Raw genomic sequence first — 16,759 nt, 5'->3', positions numbered from 1 at the left:
CCTCCATTGGTTTGGAAAGTCCCGTTTTGAAGCCATTTTGGCCATTTTGGAATTTGGAAACTTCCACAGCCAAGCTGATTCTGACAGAAGACATTTTAGCGACAGTGACAGTCCCGGGTTTGAATCCACTGTCTTGCTGGGACCTTTCTGTGTGGAGTTTGCACGTTCTCTCCAGGTACTCCGGTGTCCTCCCACAGTCCAAAGACCTGCAGTTACTGGGGTTAGCTTAACTGCTGATTCTAAATTGCACAGAGGTGTGGATGTGAGTGTGAATGGTTGTCTGTCTCTCTGTGTTGGCCCTGCGACAGACTGGTGACCTGTACAGGGTGTACCCTACCTCTTGCCTCACAGCTGGGATAGCCCCCCACTATCCTGAGTTGGATAAATGGAAGAGAATGGATGGATGGATGGATTAATTGAGCTATGGCCAAAAACATGTCTTGTTGGCTCATGGTGAGCTTTGAACACCAAGTTCTCATCAGTTTCTCCCTGAAACCAAGTAGATGTTTGTGTTAAATCAATACAAATTACATCAAAGCATCCTGATATAATGCTTTCATAGAAACCTATTTTCTTCTGTTCAGTCCTATTTTTCTAGTTATTATTACTTTTTTAAAATTGTTGTTTTAATGGTACCTTGCCCAGTAACTGAAAGTCTCTTTCTAGTTATTATTATTAAAATTAAAGGTAGTATTTATCACTTCTAAACAGGCTATTAGTGTTAAGGCTTTAACATCAGGTCACACAAATTATTAGTAGCAAAAAAACCCAAAACTTTTTCTGTGTGTTTCTTTGATATAGATGAACATAAACATCTAATTAAAAAAGTGATTGTTCTCAGAGTTAGATGTTCTTTAAACATTGAACTATTTGTCTTAAGAATAAAAAAGGAGAAAGTTAAGAAACAATTCCACAGCTATTTGTTGTGCACATATTTGCTTGCATATGCTATAATTTAATGCTTTATTTGGTGATTTTTAAGACAAGACAAATTAAACTGTAGTCCATGTCAGCTTCTACAGGATGCACGCCTGTTATTTCAGCAGCATTTACATGGCTTTACGCAACAGCACCTGGGAAACGTAATGATGCAATCACACCGAAACTAAACTTACATCACACGTCGTGACTGCGAAAACATTTCCTCTGAAAATGTTGCTGCTGTCGCTCTCACTCCCGCCACCCTTGTGACCCTCCTCTTCAGTGGAGCATTTGGGCGCGACACCCGGCGAGCTCACAGCGTGAGCTTTGCAAATTACAAGACTTCTTTTTTTGGGGGCTGTGAGGGAGGAATCTAATGAAACCCCCGTTTCCTCCCCCTCTCTCCTCCTCACCCGTCTGTACATTACACACATGAGTTAGCCGACAGTCCTCCCCTCACCAATTAACACCTACTTTATTATAACGTTGACTTCTCCCTAATGTTCTTGCATGTGTTTATGCACTATTACCTTGACGGATGCCTATTCCGCGATTAGACATAATTGGCATATCAATATGCAAAACCTAAATGGATTAACCTTCTTTAAAACTAATGAGCACTTGGATGCCCAGCTGGGGAATGGACCAAAATTAGCATTTGTCATCTTTTTGGGATGATGTGAGAATAAATAATTGAAGAGTGGCTGGTATTGTCGTTCCTGGGGCTACTTAACCTTACAGTGACTGTACTGTAAAATGAAAAAAAGAAAAAGGGGAGGAATATGCAGATTTACTGTCTTTAATGATGACCGTGGGCTTGCTGGTGTCACACACACAGACATATACACACACACACACACACACAAATACAAAGCAACTCCATCTTTGCTGAGGACGGTGGACAGTTTTGATAAAGATAAGGGCAAAGTAAACCTGCAGGAGTTTGACAAGCAAAATGATATTTCTGATTAGAAGTGAAGGATTAGAAATATACCCCAAAGAGAAGCACTTATGGGTAAACCAAAGCATTTTTAAGATTGGAAACACTTTCCTGAAAAAGTCTGTCCCATCTTCACAAAGCACACGTGACAGATTATTCTCAGAAGAGCAAAATAAAATACTGAATATTTAACACAATATCGCACACAAGAATGAAGCTGTTACAGTACAAGTGGTTAATGACAACCTACACCACCCCGGTCAAACTGAATTGCTGCCCCCCCCCCCCGACAGACACGTGCACGAAATGGTTGAAGGAAGGCAGAAGGAAAGGGCACCCTGCACCATTGTGTGTGGGAATGCCCAACGTTAAAGTCTGAAAAACTGTTGTTGAGAAGATATCTGATGTTGTATGTGTAAAGGTCCCCCACCAAACCAACTCTGTGTACTAAGTATAAACCCAGAAAACTCTGCTTTCAGCTTGAAACAGTCGACTCTGATTGTTTTATCCTAGAAAAAATGGATTTACCATCGATACGTGTATGGGTGAAAGAGATGGCGCCCTGTGTTGTACTGGAAAAGCAGATTTACGTATAGCTAGAGGGAGGACGATGAGCTTGGGAAGGTGTGGACTTTCTTCACGAGGACATGCAGAGGGTTGGTGTGACAGAGGAGGATGGTGGGGATAGGGTAAGATAGTGGAAGGTGACCCCTAAAAGGAGCAGATGAAAGAAGAAGAAGAAGAAGAAGAAGAATCTTGAGTGTGACCACAGGACCGTAGTGATATGATTTCTGCACATTTGAATCTGGTTTGGTTTTAAGGTTATTTTTTTAACCAATAATGATAATGAATTTGAATCTATAAACGAATTAAACTTTTAAATAAACGGATGTCCTCAAAGGCATAAGTGTATCACGACTGCACCATGGATGGCTGCGTGGTAGGCAGGATCGGACCCCAGACAGAAGAAAACTGTGGTTTATTAAAGGTGGTTTATCCAGTCACACTGGAGCTGGACAGGTGCCAGAAATAAATACAAAACTTAGTGGCAGGGTGACACACAGTGAGGTAAACATTGATGACGACACAACAATAAACGAGGGAAAAACACAGACAATATATACACAAAGACTAACAAGGGAACAGGCAACAGGTGAGGCGCACAGGTGCGGGGAATCACAAGACAGGAAGTAAAATTAAACACAGCATAAGTAACGAAGACTGTCAAAGTAAAACAGGAAACACATAAGCATAGAGACAAATAAATCCAGGCAAACGGCCAAAGTGACAAATAAGAAGTAAGAGTTTTTAAATCAGATTTATGGAAGGGGGCCCAGGACTGTACCGAGTGGGGTTGTTTTAGTGTTTCCAAAGTGGCAGAGGAGCCGGTACCTGAACATTCTCACAGGAATGTTTTTTGTTTGTTAAACCACTTAACGCTGACCTATGAATCATTCAAGCATTAAAAAAGCCCCTAATTCAAGGGATGAACCAGTGTTGTGTCTGCACACAAAAAGCAACTCAGCAAAGAACCCATTTTAAATTGTATCTTTAGGCACTTTGTTACTAGCAGCCTGTCACAAACATACATCATGACACAGGACCTGAGAGAAGCATCTGGACCTTCAGCTCATCCATCTACTGTTCACTGAAACCTCATCAGAAATGGTCTCAGTGGAAAGGTGGCTGTCAAGAAGCCATTCTTAAGGAGGAGAGTCAGGGAGAAAAGGCTGAGGTATGCCACATTACACAAGAACTGGACTGAAAATCAGTAGCAACAGGTCTGATGGAGGGATGGATCCACATTTGGCATTATTGAAGCAGTGTGGGATCATCCTGACAGAGAACAGAACAAAAGGCAGAAACATCCAAAGAAGAGCTTTGAATGTCCTTCAAGAAGCCTGACAACAGGTTGCCACTACAGCACCCCTCACTGAGCCGGCAACACATGTACCAAAAGCAACTGCAGGGGCCCGGGTTTAAGTTCACCCCGGACCATTTCCCATGTGTCATTCACCCTCAGTCTTTCCCTGCTTTCCTGCCAACTCTCTCTTACTGGCCTATCCAATAAAGACAACAAATAAATCTTTAAAAAATAAGTCTGGAGAACTTACTAAAGAAATGAGAAGAAAGCTGCCTCAGAGAGTTCAGGCTGTGTTGAAGAATAAAGGTGGTCACACCAAATATTGACTTCCAAGCTTGTTGTACAAACTCTGGTTTTGCCTTATTTACTGTATTTCCATGTGTGTTTGTACACGTTTCAATAACTCTCTGCACCTAATTCCCATTTTTCTAGCAAAATATAAAGAAATGAGGGGTGGCCCAAGACTTTTGCACAGAACTGCATACCATAAATTAAATGAAAAAGATTGTCCCCATCCAATCCCGAACCTTTGATTGGTTCCTGGCATCCTTCTGCTTGCTGTGTCTTCAGTCTTTATGTGCAGGGACACACAAAGCTGAACTCCCCAGGCTGAACGCTGGTCGATGGTGGCAGCAGTTAACAGGTAATAGGGATTGAGAGCTGCATGAATCAGAACTAATTACCTTAAATAGCCACAGCCTCAGGCTTATTTTTCCAGTCCACGTCTCTCCAATTTGACAGCTGGCAAAGGTAGCTGCTGCTGCTGTGGCGGTGGCGAGGTGCTGTGTGGGACTTTTTCATCCCATTAATTAATTGCAGAGGAACTAAACCGTGAAAAGCTACAGACGGGAACTTTAGTGACCGCTCTCTTGGCAGGTCTGCTGTGACAGCCACCGAGGGGAAGTACCCATTAATAGAGTCAGGTACAGAATGAAAACGGTGAAATAAAAAAAAATGGGGCTGGATTAGTTTTGGGTGGTTTAACTTCATTTGAAGCCGAACTGAACTCGGAGCTATCAAAGAATTCCATCAAATGGAGTTTAAAGCGGATATAAAAAAAAAAAAAGCAGCTCGTTGTTCAAGGGTTTTGTTTGAAGAACAGACTTCATGAATAAGAGAAGAAATCACAATAGAGACAAGAAAAAGGCAAAATATTAGCCGAAAAGAAAAAAGAAAGGAAGCGAGGGAAGGGGTGCTCTGTGCTCAGATGATTTGGAATCAGATACTACAACCTTGTTAGCATCGCAAGCTTATTTCCATATTAACGACCCCTTCAGAACCTTCAAAGTAATGAATAATTGACAACAAATGAAATGTTTTGATTGTCGTCAGCGCCCGGCGTGTTTAATGTTTCATATGTTGCTTTCCAGCTAATTATGGAGATGGCACATTTGTCAGAAATACATCCCCCTCGCAACCCCTGCGCAACCCTCCCACCGTCCTCCGCAGATGCCCCGTCTTTTCAGGCAGGGGGGGGGGGTGGGCAGGGGTGCAGACAGACACACACACCCCGTTGTAATTAGCTAGCAGGGAGTGCTCAGTGACCTGCGAGGGAGTCGAATGGCTGCCGCCGCTCACGGCCATTTTTTGGCCGCAGAGACAGCAGAACCTCTGAGGCAGAAGAGCTGATGTGATTACTGATGTAACAAAATGGAGAGGTGGTTTGGAAAGAGAGCGGGGAAGCAAGTACAAACTGTCCTGCACCACTTTTGCATGACGGGGGGTTGTACAACTCGATTGTAAAACTTCAGTAAGACAGGTTTGATTGTAACATCTGTACAGACCCTTCTAGATTAGAGTTACTGCATTTGTTTTCACTTTGAAAGATGGTTGGCTCTATTGTGGTTAGTCCGTGGATTTTAACTTGCTTTGGTTTTGAATTTTACTCATTAGTACAAAAAAAAAAGTGTGTGAATGCATGTGCTGATAAAAAAAATACCAGCCTAATATTGTGTAGGTCCCCCACATGAGAACTCCAGGGGTGTCCAGCGGTGTGTAGCACCAGGACATTGGGAGTAGATTCTCAGGGTTTTGCAGGCCTCAGAGGATCAGGTTCTCTCTTGTGGCACCTCCACAGATGCTTGATTGGATTCAGTCCTGGGGAGTTTGGGCTGCTGGGTATATCTGTCAAAGGAAGAACTTCACAAGGTTTCCTAGCAGAACATGGCATTGTAACTGGTACATGGACCGGTACTTAAATAGTACTTTCTTACTACAAGCCTCATTCACCCATTCAAGCACCTTTGTCTATGCCTAAGTGCTGGTGTTACAGATGTGGACGAAACCTTCCATTAAAGAAAAAAAAACAAAAAAACACAATAGTCACCGAAATAACTTGAAACTGACAAAAGTAATGATAAATAAAGGTTTACTGAAAATCAACATTGATTTTGAATTATAGTTCAGCGGAATCTTTTTCTAACCAAACTGGCCTGGACAAAAATGATGGTACCCTTAACTTAATATTTTGTTGCACAACCTTTTGAAGCAAGATGGTCTTGTAGCCTTTACCTCAAACACGCTTGCCATTAATAGTTTTTCTCGTCTCCTGAGACAGCTCTCTCCTTAACTTTCTGCTGTCCATATTCATGTGAGTTCTTTCTTTTTTTTTTGCACATTTGTCACACTCAAACAAATCTGAACATTAGACAGAGACAACCAGACTATATTACAAAATGCAGATTTTAAATAATGACTTCATATATTAAGGGGAAAAATGCTTTCCAAACCTACAGTTCCTGGCCCCTGAAAAAGTAACTGTCCCTAAGCCTAATAATGGATTGTGCCATCGTTAGCAGCAAGAACTACAATTTTGTGATAACTGGCAATGAGTCACATTAGAGTGCAGACTCATTCTTTGTTTGCAGAATTGTTTTAATTCAGCCACACTGGAGGGTTTTCCAGCCTGAACGGCCTGTTTAAGGTCAAAGCATCTCAATCTGACTTTGACTTGGCCACTCCAAAACCATCATGTAGTTTGTTTTTTGGTGGACTAACTGTTGCATTTTGGATCAGTGTCCTGCTGCATAACTCAAGTGCTCTTGAGCTTTAGGGCATGAACTGATGGTCGAATATCCTCCTTCAGGATTTTTTGGTAAAGAGCAGAATTCATGGTTCCATCAGTAACATCAAGTCGTCCTGCAGCAGCAAAGCAGCCCCAGACCATCACACTACCACCACCGTGTCTGACTGTTGGTCTGATGTTTTTCTTTTTATGAAATGCTGTGTTAGTTTATGCAAATGTAACGGGACTCAAACCTTCCAAAAAGTTCAGCTTTTGTCTCATCAGTCCACAGAATATTTTCTGGGGGATCATCAAGATGTTTTTTGGCAAATGTGAGACGAGCCTTTGTGTTCTTGTTGGTCAGCAGTGGTTTTCTCCTTGAACTCTCCTTGAACTCTCTGTCTTATTGTTGAATCATGAACTCTGACCTTAACTGAGGCAAATGAGGCCTGCAGTTCTTTACATGTTGTTCTGGGTTCTTTTGTTACCTCCTGGATGAGTCGTCGATGACCTCTTGGAGTAATTTTGGTAGGTCGGCAACTCCTGGGAAGGTTTGCCACTGTTCCAAGTTTGGCTCTCACCATTGTTTGTTGGAGTCCCAAAGCCTTAGAAATGGCTTTGTAACCACTTCCAGACTGATAGATGTCAGTGACTTTGTTTCTCAGCTGTTTCTTTAGATTGTGGCATGACGTGTTGCTGTTTGAGATCTTTTAGCCTGCTTCACTTTGTCAGGCACGTTCTATTTAAGTGATTTCTTGATTTAGCAGGAACTTGTCTTTCCAAAAAACGTGGTTAATCACAGTTAATTTATGATTTAACAAGTGAGGGCAATTACTTTTTTCACAGCACCGTAGATAGAAAAACTATAAAGAGAGAACAAAGTATGTCAATGGGAAAAGAGAGACAAAGAAAGAAAGGATCAATGATTGGTGTGCCACGAGCTGGTAGAAATAAATAGAAATCATGCCAGTGCAGTATTACCTGTGTAGAAACATGTAAGAACAAGTCTGACTGCAGCATCAGTACCTGGGAACATTTTTTATGTGCAAGTACTCCTTCTCTGGAAATATGGACACCATCGGCTGGACCGTTATGGGGGGCTGGCTGCATCTTCAGAGTGATAATTTAACCACAGAGCAAATTAAAGAGAGGAAGTCCTCTGTTACCAATGAAGGAGGTATCATCAACTCCAGTCAGACTTGGTGAGATCAACAGGATGAGCCTGTGTGTCTGTAAAAATCAAAATCGGGTGATTTCAACTCAAATTTTCCCTTAAATGTGACTGAGCCTGAAATGATATTAAATCCCAGCTGCCCCCCCCCCCTGCACTTCATCCCTGAAAACATCTTTTCAGACACGGTTAGTCTGCGATCAACTTGTCGTGCAGACACCTTGTCTCTCTGATGCACCTTTACGAGACGACAGACAAACCGGAGCTGACAGAGGTCGTCTGTGTCACGCTGACAGACAGCTGGAGAGAGCGTGAGCACTATATTTAAACTACAAGTGTTTGTTTGTGTACATTTGTGCGAGCTCGAGTGTTTATCTGAGCGTGTGTGTGTGTGTGATGGTTCAGTCAGGTCAGTGTATCCTGAAGACACTGTCAGGCGGGATTGATTTCCTCTCTCTCGATCCGTGGACACATTCCTGTAACACAGCTGACCCCCCGAGTTGCGTTACCTTGTCATTTTGCGACATGGATCAAAGCCCAGACGAGCTCGAAATAGCCGCACGGTGACCTTGAACTCTTGGAGGAAGTGGGGGAGGAGATGTGAGTGACAGGACAGAGGTTCAGAGTCAGATTTCAGGCAATGGTTTTGACCTAAAAATGAACCTGAGCTGCCTCAAGTTCATAGAAATGAACCCAAAAATGAATAAACAAAGAAATCAATATACATTGCCCTTTTTTTGAAGCTTGGAAAACATGGTATTCGGAGTCACTGGTGTTCACGGGCGTGATTTTGTTGAGTTATTGATCAAACGTAATCTTTCTGAACACGTTCCACTTCAAATGTACCGCAAATAAATCAAAGTTTCTGATGCTGTGAAGAGCCTGCTTCAAAGTACAAGCTTTATATGATATGCACAAAACTACAAACACTCCTATTAGTCATGTCAATGCACGAATGTTAAGATTTGTTACTAAACTTAAACCATTTCTAGAAAAAGTCATTCCTGCTTTTATTACATCCAGAGTGGATCGCTACGATTCATTATCTATTGGACTGAGCAGCAGCTTCAAAATGCTGCCGTTAGACTCCTGACAGGGACACGGAAGCGTGATCGTGTTTCTCCCGTTCTTGAATTGATGCACTGGCTTCCTGTCAAGACCAGGATCAATTTCAAAACATTGTTGCTCACATATAAATTCTTGCACGGGCTCGTCCCAGGTTATCTGTCAGATCTTTTACAATAACATGTCCCATGCTGCTCACTTAGGCCATTGATCAGCAGCTTCCAATTATTCCCAGTTATTCCCGATTGGCTTGTACAAGTGACCGGGCATTCTCAGCCTCAGCTCAGAAACTCTGGAATTGTTTATTGTGGTTTAACAATGCAAATGAATAATTACTCACCTGTAGCACTTTTGTAAAGGATTACACTTCTGATAAAAACTCCGCTCACTCTAAGAAGCTGTCAGTCGATCACAATCCAAACAGCTTTATCGCCACGTGCTAAAAATGGTAAAGTCAGCGGCATCACTAATTGGACAAATGATTATTATTTCATCCAGCAGTGTGAAATAAAGACTTCAAAGCGTGACTTGTTGGGTTGAGGGAGTTAAATATTAGCTTAAATATTATATCAGGGTGTCGAATCTTCCAGTTTAGTGAAGCAAATATATCCACTGAGAGTTATAAAATTAACATTACACAGCTGTTTTTGTGATGTATAGCTGTGAATATAGATTTAAAGAGCTGGTACCACTGGTACAGATATGTGGATGACACCTGGGTCAAAATCAAAACCCAAGAAGTAGAAGCCTTCACTCGCCACATCAACTCAGTGGATAAATACATAAGTTTTACCAGGGAGGGCACCAGGAATAACAGGTTACCATTCCTGGACTGTGCGGTGCTTATTGAGGAAGATGGAAGCCTCAACACTGAAGTTTACCAGAAGCCCACACACACAGACCAGTATCTCCTCTTTGACTCCCACCATCCACTGGAACACAAACTCAGATCAGGACCCTGGAACACCGGGCAGAAAGTGTTCCCTCTGAGGCAGAAGGGAAACAAAAGGAACACACACATGTAAAGAAAGTCCTCAGAACACGTGGTTATCCCAACTGGGCTTTCATCAAATTATCCAAGATGCACAAGAAAGATCAAACACAAACTAGAGAGAATAGGAAGGACAAGAGGAACAAAATTATCATCCCCTATGTGGCAGGCTGGTCAGAGAAACTTAGAAGAATTTTCTCCAAGCATCACATCCCAGTATACTTCAAAGCAAGTCACACCCTAAAACGAAAACTGGTCCATCCCAAGGACCAACCCCCCAAACACAAGATCAGCGATGTAGTGTATGCTGTCCAGTGCAGTGAAGAGTGCTCGGACCTCTACAGTGGAGAAACCAAACACCCTCTTCACAAATGAATGGCACAACACAGAAGAGCCACCTCGACAGGACAAGACTCTGACGTCTGCATCTAAAGGAGAACGCGCACTCTTTTGAGGATGCCAATGTTCACACAGGTGGTGGAGGAGTACAAGTACCTCGGTATCCTCATCAACAAGAGGCTGAGCTGGAAGACCAACACAGTTGAGCTGGCTCTATTTACTAAGGAAGCTGAGATCCTTCAAAATGTTTGGTATTTCCCGTCTCTCGGTTGTGTTGTGCTGTGCTCTGCTGGTGACGCCAACAGACTGAATAATCTGATCAGGAAGGCCGGCTCTGTGATTGGCTGTAAGTTGGACACTTGTGCAGCTGTGGTGGAGAGGAGGCCACTGACCACCCTGTGCACCACTTACTGGGTGGGCAGCAGATCACCATCTCTAACAGACTGATTCAGCTCCACTGCCATAAGGACAGACAAGGTTCAAGGTTGCAGGGGGGCTGGAGCCAGCTGTCATTGGTTGAGAGGAAAGGTACGCTCTGAGCAGGTCGCCAGGCTGTCGCACGTGATACTGTAAGGACAGTCAATTCATGTGGCACATTTCTAGAGTTGAGCTTAGGGTGAAAAAGAAATTCACATGTATGAATAATTGCAGCGGTTACATAATCGTCTAACAAGCAAAAGATTCCCGGTTCGACCCCAGGAGGAGACTCAAATCTCAAACGTGGCGACCCCTTTGTGAACAAGGGAGACGCTGAAAGTAGCTTCATGAACAATAACTCAAAGATCAACCAATCAGACGTTACGGGGTCTGTACAGCTGGCTGTGTGAGTTTTTTCTCAGCTTTCTTTTTTTTCACTATAAGCAGCCCTAATATGCTGCAGTAGATTCACAAACATCAAAATCCAAAATAGATAAATAATATAATTGTATTACTCTATGACACCCATTTACAGCTACAGGGAATAAGATGAATACGATGCTTGTTTTACATATAAACATACATGAATTATATGTATGATTAGTAGGAAAACGTACCTTTAAACCAGCAAGATTATCATTTTAATACACTAATAATGATCCAGTGGAAGAGGTCATTCTGCCTGACTTTTACTTTTACTTTACACACAATTCTTACATGTTTAGTGTTTTGTAGTATCTTATTGCTGCTTTAAATTAATTAAATGGATGGAATAATTTTCCCACCAAAGATACAGACCTGCAGTTCTAATCAAAAAACAAAGATTTTTATATCCTGGCCTCTTTAAAATAACATGTCTTTTAAAGCTATTTTTTGTCTAAAGGATTTCTGAGCAGGATGGGAAACGGTCTGAAAACCAAAGCAGCAGTGACAGTCAGATACTATGAATACAATCATGCAGAACCAGCATGCAAAAATGCACAAAATTAAATGAAAAACATGCCAAATCCTGCCATGAAAACGCCGAAGGAAAGCAAAATCATGCAGCTTTAAATAAACACAATTTCCCTCTGAAATTCATTCATAGGACACTTCCACCAAGCAACCAGTAGAGGGCAGGACAGCACCAGGAAACACATGAACTCCAACCAAGCAGATTCTCACACCACAGCTCACCGTGATCTTTGACCCCACTCAGCTGCAGCTTACAAGGAGCCTGAGAAACAACGTGTTTGTCACAGAATCATTACCTTTACCCAGTTATTAAACATGCTGCATCCTCCCTGAAAAAAAAATTCAAACACTTCTTTTTAAGCTTTGAACTTTGAGCTGCAGATTGTTGAACTTTCTGTTCATGTTAAAAAAAACAAACAGCTGTAATAAAAACAATATCAGAGGCTCCAGACTCCTGCAGATAACATTATGATGATCAAATATTACATTCTGATTCACAAAGACACTTCACATGAGTCCAGATTGATGGCACCCATAAAAAAAAGCTGCAAAAACAGCTCAGTTTGAACTGTTAAAAGTCACTTTCTTTTCAAAAGAAATGAAAGCCTGGCTGTGGAGGTCACTCTTTTCTTTTAAACTGTGGTGTCCTTGTTTGATTAGAAAAGAAGAAGAAGAAGAAAGCAGTGGCTCTGCATCAATATTAAATCTGCCATTAAAATCAGTTTAATTTCAAAAACAAATGAGGGTCAACACAGAATTTTTAAACTGTTTTTTTTCGTGCAAAATGTTTCAGTAACAGTAATCATTGTTTTTTTTTTGTTCTTTTACATTTATTCCTCATTTTTCTTAATCTCTGAATATCTCAGAAATCTATGTAAAGCAACATTTTACAGGCATTTATTTATCAAATTACTTACATTGTATGACCATAAATTTAATTGAGACCTGTATAGACTTTTAGTCTATGGCAGCCTGGAAGGAACATAAAACATTGTGACTGGGTCAATACAAAAGGCAGACATCAGGGGCTGTGATGTGTTCTTGTACCAAGACAGAAAAAAACTACAGCTACACTCAGGTAAAGAGTCAGATGCCAAACATGAGATTTTGATATATCCATCTTCTAAAACTAACACACACAAATAGATCATCATTGTTTTGGTCTTTAAACACTGCTTCCTATTTCTGTTAACTGTTATTTCACACGTTTTCTTTACTTAAAGGTCAGCATTAAAAAAAACTTTCAAAATGAACTAAACCTCTCAACAGAATGTGAAAAAACAACTGCTGTAACATATGTATTGTGTATGTATTGTATTGAAGAGATATCAACTGAAGCTGGAACAAGGGTGGACTGTGCTTTTATGTAATACAACTTTGTACCATTCACTATAACCTTTATTTAACGGGGCAAGTTGTTAATAACATCTTCTTATTGACAATGAAGGCATTTAGAAAATTAGATTAGCTAGTTATGCTAGCAGTTGTCCTCTTTTAGACTGAAAATTCAAACCTAACAGCACATCTTTGACTAAGTGCAAAAGATCTGATACTTCAAAAAAAGTTTTTAAAATACAAAGGGAACTCAAAGGGAAATTAGAATGGAATAGTGAATGATAGGTAGCTCTAAACATTAACAGTAACACATAAATCTGCTAAGTAGCATAAATCTGCATTAATATTAGCAAGGTATGAAAGTCAGCTTCGAGTTTCAGACTGAAAATTCAAAACTAACAGTGTAGCCGCTTCCCAAGGCTTTTGAATTTTGTGAAGGAACAAATGCGACTACTCTGTTTAAATAAATATATTTTAATAGAATTTAAATATTCATATTTATTAGGTAGCACTAAAGTTCAAAACAGTGCTACTGTTAGCAAAGTAGGCTAACTAGCATCTTCTTTTAACTGAAAATACAGGCGTAACAGCAAAAGCATTGCTCAAGAGTGTTGAATGCTATGAAGGGAAAAAAAAGCCCCCTTTTAGTTATAATTTAGTTCTGCTGGTTTAAGAGGGGACTATAGTGTAAAAGTAAAATAGAATGGGAGGATAAAAATCCTGTGCAGTCTCTCATAAAGTAGAACAATATTGAGACTTTAAGATTTTCATCTGCAGGAACAAACCTGATCCAGCCTCCACTGTTAAAAAAATAAATAAAAATAATATATAAGATAATATATAAGATCTTATAAAAATAATTTATAAGATAGAAATATTTATAATACATAAATAAATAGTAAAATGAAGAGTAATCTTGGTAACAGTAGGTCATATAGTACATACATCATACAGTAGAGACTCTCTGCAGATCAGCTGATTGACCTCATTTCATCCACTGTATGGTGCGAGTTGCCTGCGTCATCTGGTCCACCATCCTACTCCTCACATACACACACACACATACACACACACACACAGAGTGAGAAAGTGCTGAGGCCCAGCTGGGTGAGCGAGCTGCTCCCGCTCTTTCTCTCTCTCTGAGAGCTATTTGGTTGGTTATGGATCCCTGAGGGACGCCGCTGCCTCCTGTGAGTGGGGGATCCATGCCAGGCCCTCGGTCGAACTCTGTGTGTGTGTGTGTGTGTGTGTGTATGTGTGTGTGCGCGCGCGTGTGTGTGTGTGTGTGTGTGTGTGCAGACATAACTCTGGCTGGCACTTTCTCAAACATGTGCCAAAAGACAACCAAACAGTGAGTGTGTCTGTTTGTGTGTGTGTGTGGAGGTGCGTTCATGCAAACACAATGCATGAAGAGTTCAGCTCTCACGCAGCACAACATGATTTTTAAAAGGCCAAAACTAATGCTAATTGTCTACAAATCTAAACATTTTAGACCAAATAAATAAATAAATATTGTAGAATCTTATACAAATTATTTTTACTTTTTATGCTGCTACTTTTTAAAAGAAGCTAACACTCATGGACCACTAGTGCCAGGTTGGACCCCTGTTTACCTTCAGAGCTGCTTTAATTCTTCACGGCACAGGTTCAACAAGGTGCTGGAAACATTCCTCAGAGATTTTGGTCCATGTTGACATGATACATCACACAGTTGCTGCAGATTTGTCAGCTGCACATCCATGATGAGAATCTCCCGTTCCACCACATCCAAAAGGTGCTCTGTTGGATTGAAATCTGGTGACTGCAAAGGCCATTTGAGTACAGAGAACTTCAAGTACAGTGAACTGGTTCAAGAAACCAGTTAGAGATGGTTTGAGCTTTGTGACATGTTGCTTTGCATGGTCAGTAACAATACTCAGGTAGGCTGTGGAGTCTAAACAATGCTCAGTTGGTACTAAGGAGTTTAAAGTGTGCCAAGAAAATATGCCCGACACCATTACATCACCAGCTGCAGCAAGAACTGTTGATAAAAAGGGAGGATGGGCCCATGCTTTTGTGTTCACACCAAATTCTGACCCTTCCATTTGAATGTTGCAGCAGAAATCAAGACTTATCAGACCAGGAAACATTTTTTTTTCTTCTATTGTCCAGGTTTGGTGAGCCTGTGTGAAATGTAGCCTCAGGTTCCTGTTCTTAGCTGACCGCATCTGGTGTGGTCTTCTGCTGCTGTTGAGATGCTCTTCTGCAAAGCTTGGTTGTAACAAGTGGTTGTTTGAGTTACTGTTGCCTTTCTATCAGTTCAAAGCAGTCTGGCCACTCCCCTCTGATCAACAAGGTGTTTTCACCCAGAGTACTGTCGCTCACTGAATATTTACTCATGTTCAGACCATTCTCTGTAAATCTTAGAGAAGGCTGTGTAGGAAAATCCCAGTAGATCAGCAGTTTCTCACCCACCTGGCACCAACAACCATGCCATATTGAAGTGGTCAGTGAATGTAATTCAAAAACTGAAAATATTCCAGGTTTTCTAGCAGCTTTGAAGGAGAAATCTGAAACGAAATTAAAAGATTAAAAAAAAAAAAGATAAGACCTGATACTAAGCCTTACAATTAAATTTGTAAAAAGATTTTCAAAACTCATCTTCAAAGAGTCAGATTAGAATCAGAAAGCAATGGTTAACACCAGTAAGCGCTAATATAAGCTAGGTAGACTGTTAGCACATGAAAATGACTGAAAGCACAGAGTTAAAAGCTTTGTCCCTCCAGAGTGGCAAATGTTGTTATGGGACAAATCCTGCTGGTTTTGAAAAAGAAATATAATTCAAAATTTCAACATGTTTTCCTAGCGGTTTTGTAGCCCACGGTTGGAGTGCAGCTTCTTAACAGTGATGCTAACTCTTCAAATTTTAAAATGTAAATCATATTAAGTATAAAATATTTGATTCTTAAAATGTTCTTAAAAACAATAAACCATCTTCAGAGTGAAACTAAGATTAAAGAGAGATAGTTAATGGTAGAAAGCATTAAAAGTTGCTTTGCGTAGTTTAGCGCTACTAGCAACGTAGATTAATTAGCTTCCATTTCTAGGCTGAAAATACAAATATAACAGAACAGCAGCTACTCCAGCATGTGAAGGAGCAAAACATCCATAATAACCTTTAGCATTTTTTATTTTTACAGGTTTAAGAGAGAACTAGCACCTCGTGCTGTTTTTTTTATCCTATAAAACTATGCCTCATGACAGCAGATGTGGTGCAATAGGTCAAAAAAAGAGAGGACTTTCTAATGGGAGAGTGGGTTGAAAACAAAAGTTATTATTTACAATTCCTACATAATGAGGAGAGAGCTTAAATTCTCATGTTATTTAATTATTTTTTTTCCCTGTTTTTTCTGTTGTTGCTTTAAAAGCCATATACGACTAATTAAAACTATGTTGTAGTAGTGTTTGTAGGTCAAACATGGAAAAGATCGACAGAAAGAACTGAAATTTTAAAAGTTATATTAAGTATAATAATATTTCCAAAAAAGGTTTGTTTCTCATTATACAAAAAGTCAGATTCATCTCTGCAAACCTAATTTAAAATAAATAAACTTGCCACCTTTATTTTGAAAATCGTCTATTTATCTATCGCAATTTTTTATTTACCAGGTCAGATTTACTGTCTTCGCTCAATATTTCTCTTAAAGGTCCAATTATTTCAATCACAATTTTTCAGATTCTCGATATGTTTTGGGGGGCCATTGGTAAAGTTTTACTAT

This window comes from Archocentrus centrarchus, chromosome 2 (assembly GCF_007364275.1).
Source record: "Archocentrus centrarchus isolate MPI-CPG fArcCen1 chromosome 2, fArcCen1, whole genome shotgun sequence".
In the NCBI taxonomy this organism is placed as follows: domain Eukaryota; kingdom Metazoa; phylum Chordata; class Actinopteri; order Cichliformes; family Cichlidae; genus Archocentrus; species Archocentrus centrarchus.
The sequence above is the reverse complement of the archived record's forward strand: the minus strand, read 5'-3'. Positions refer to the sequence as shown.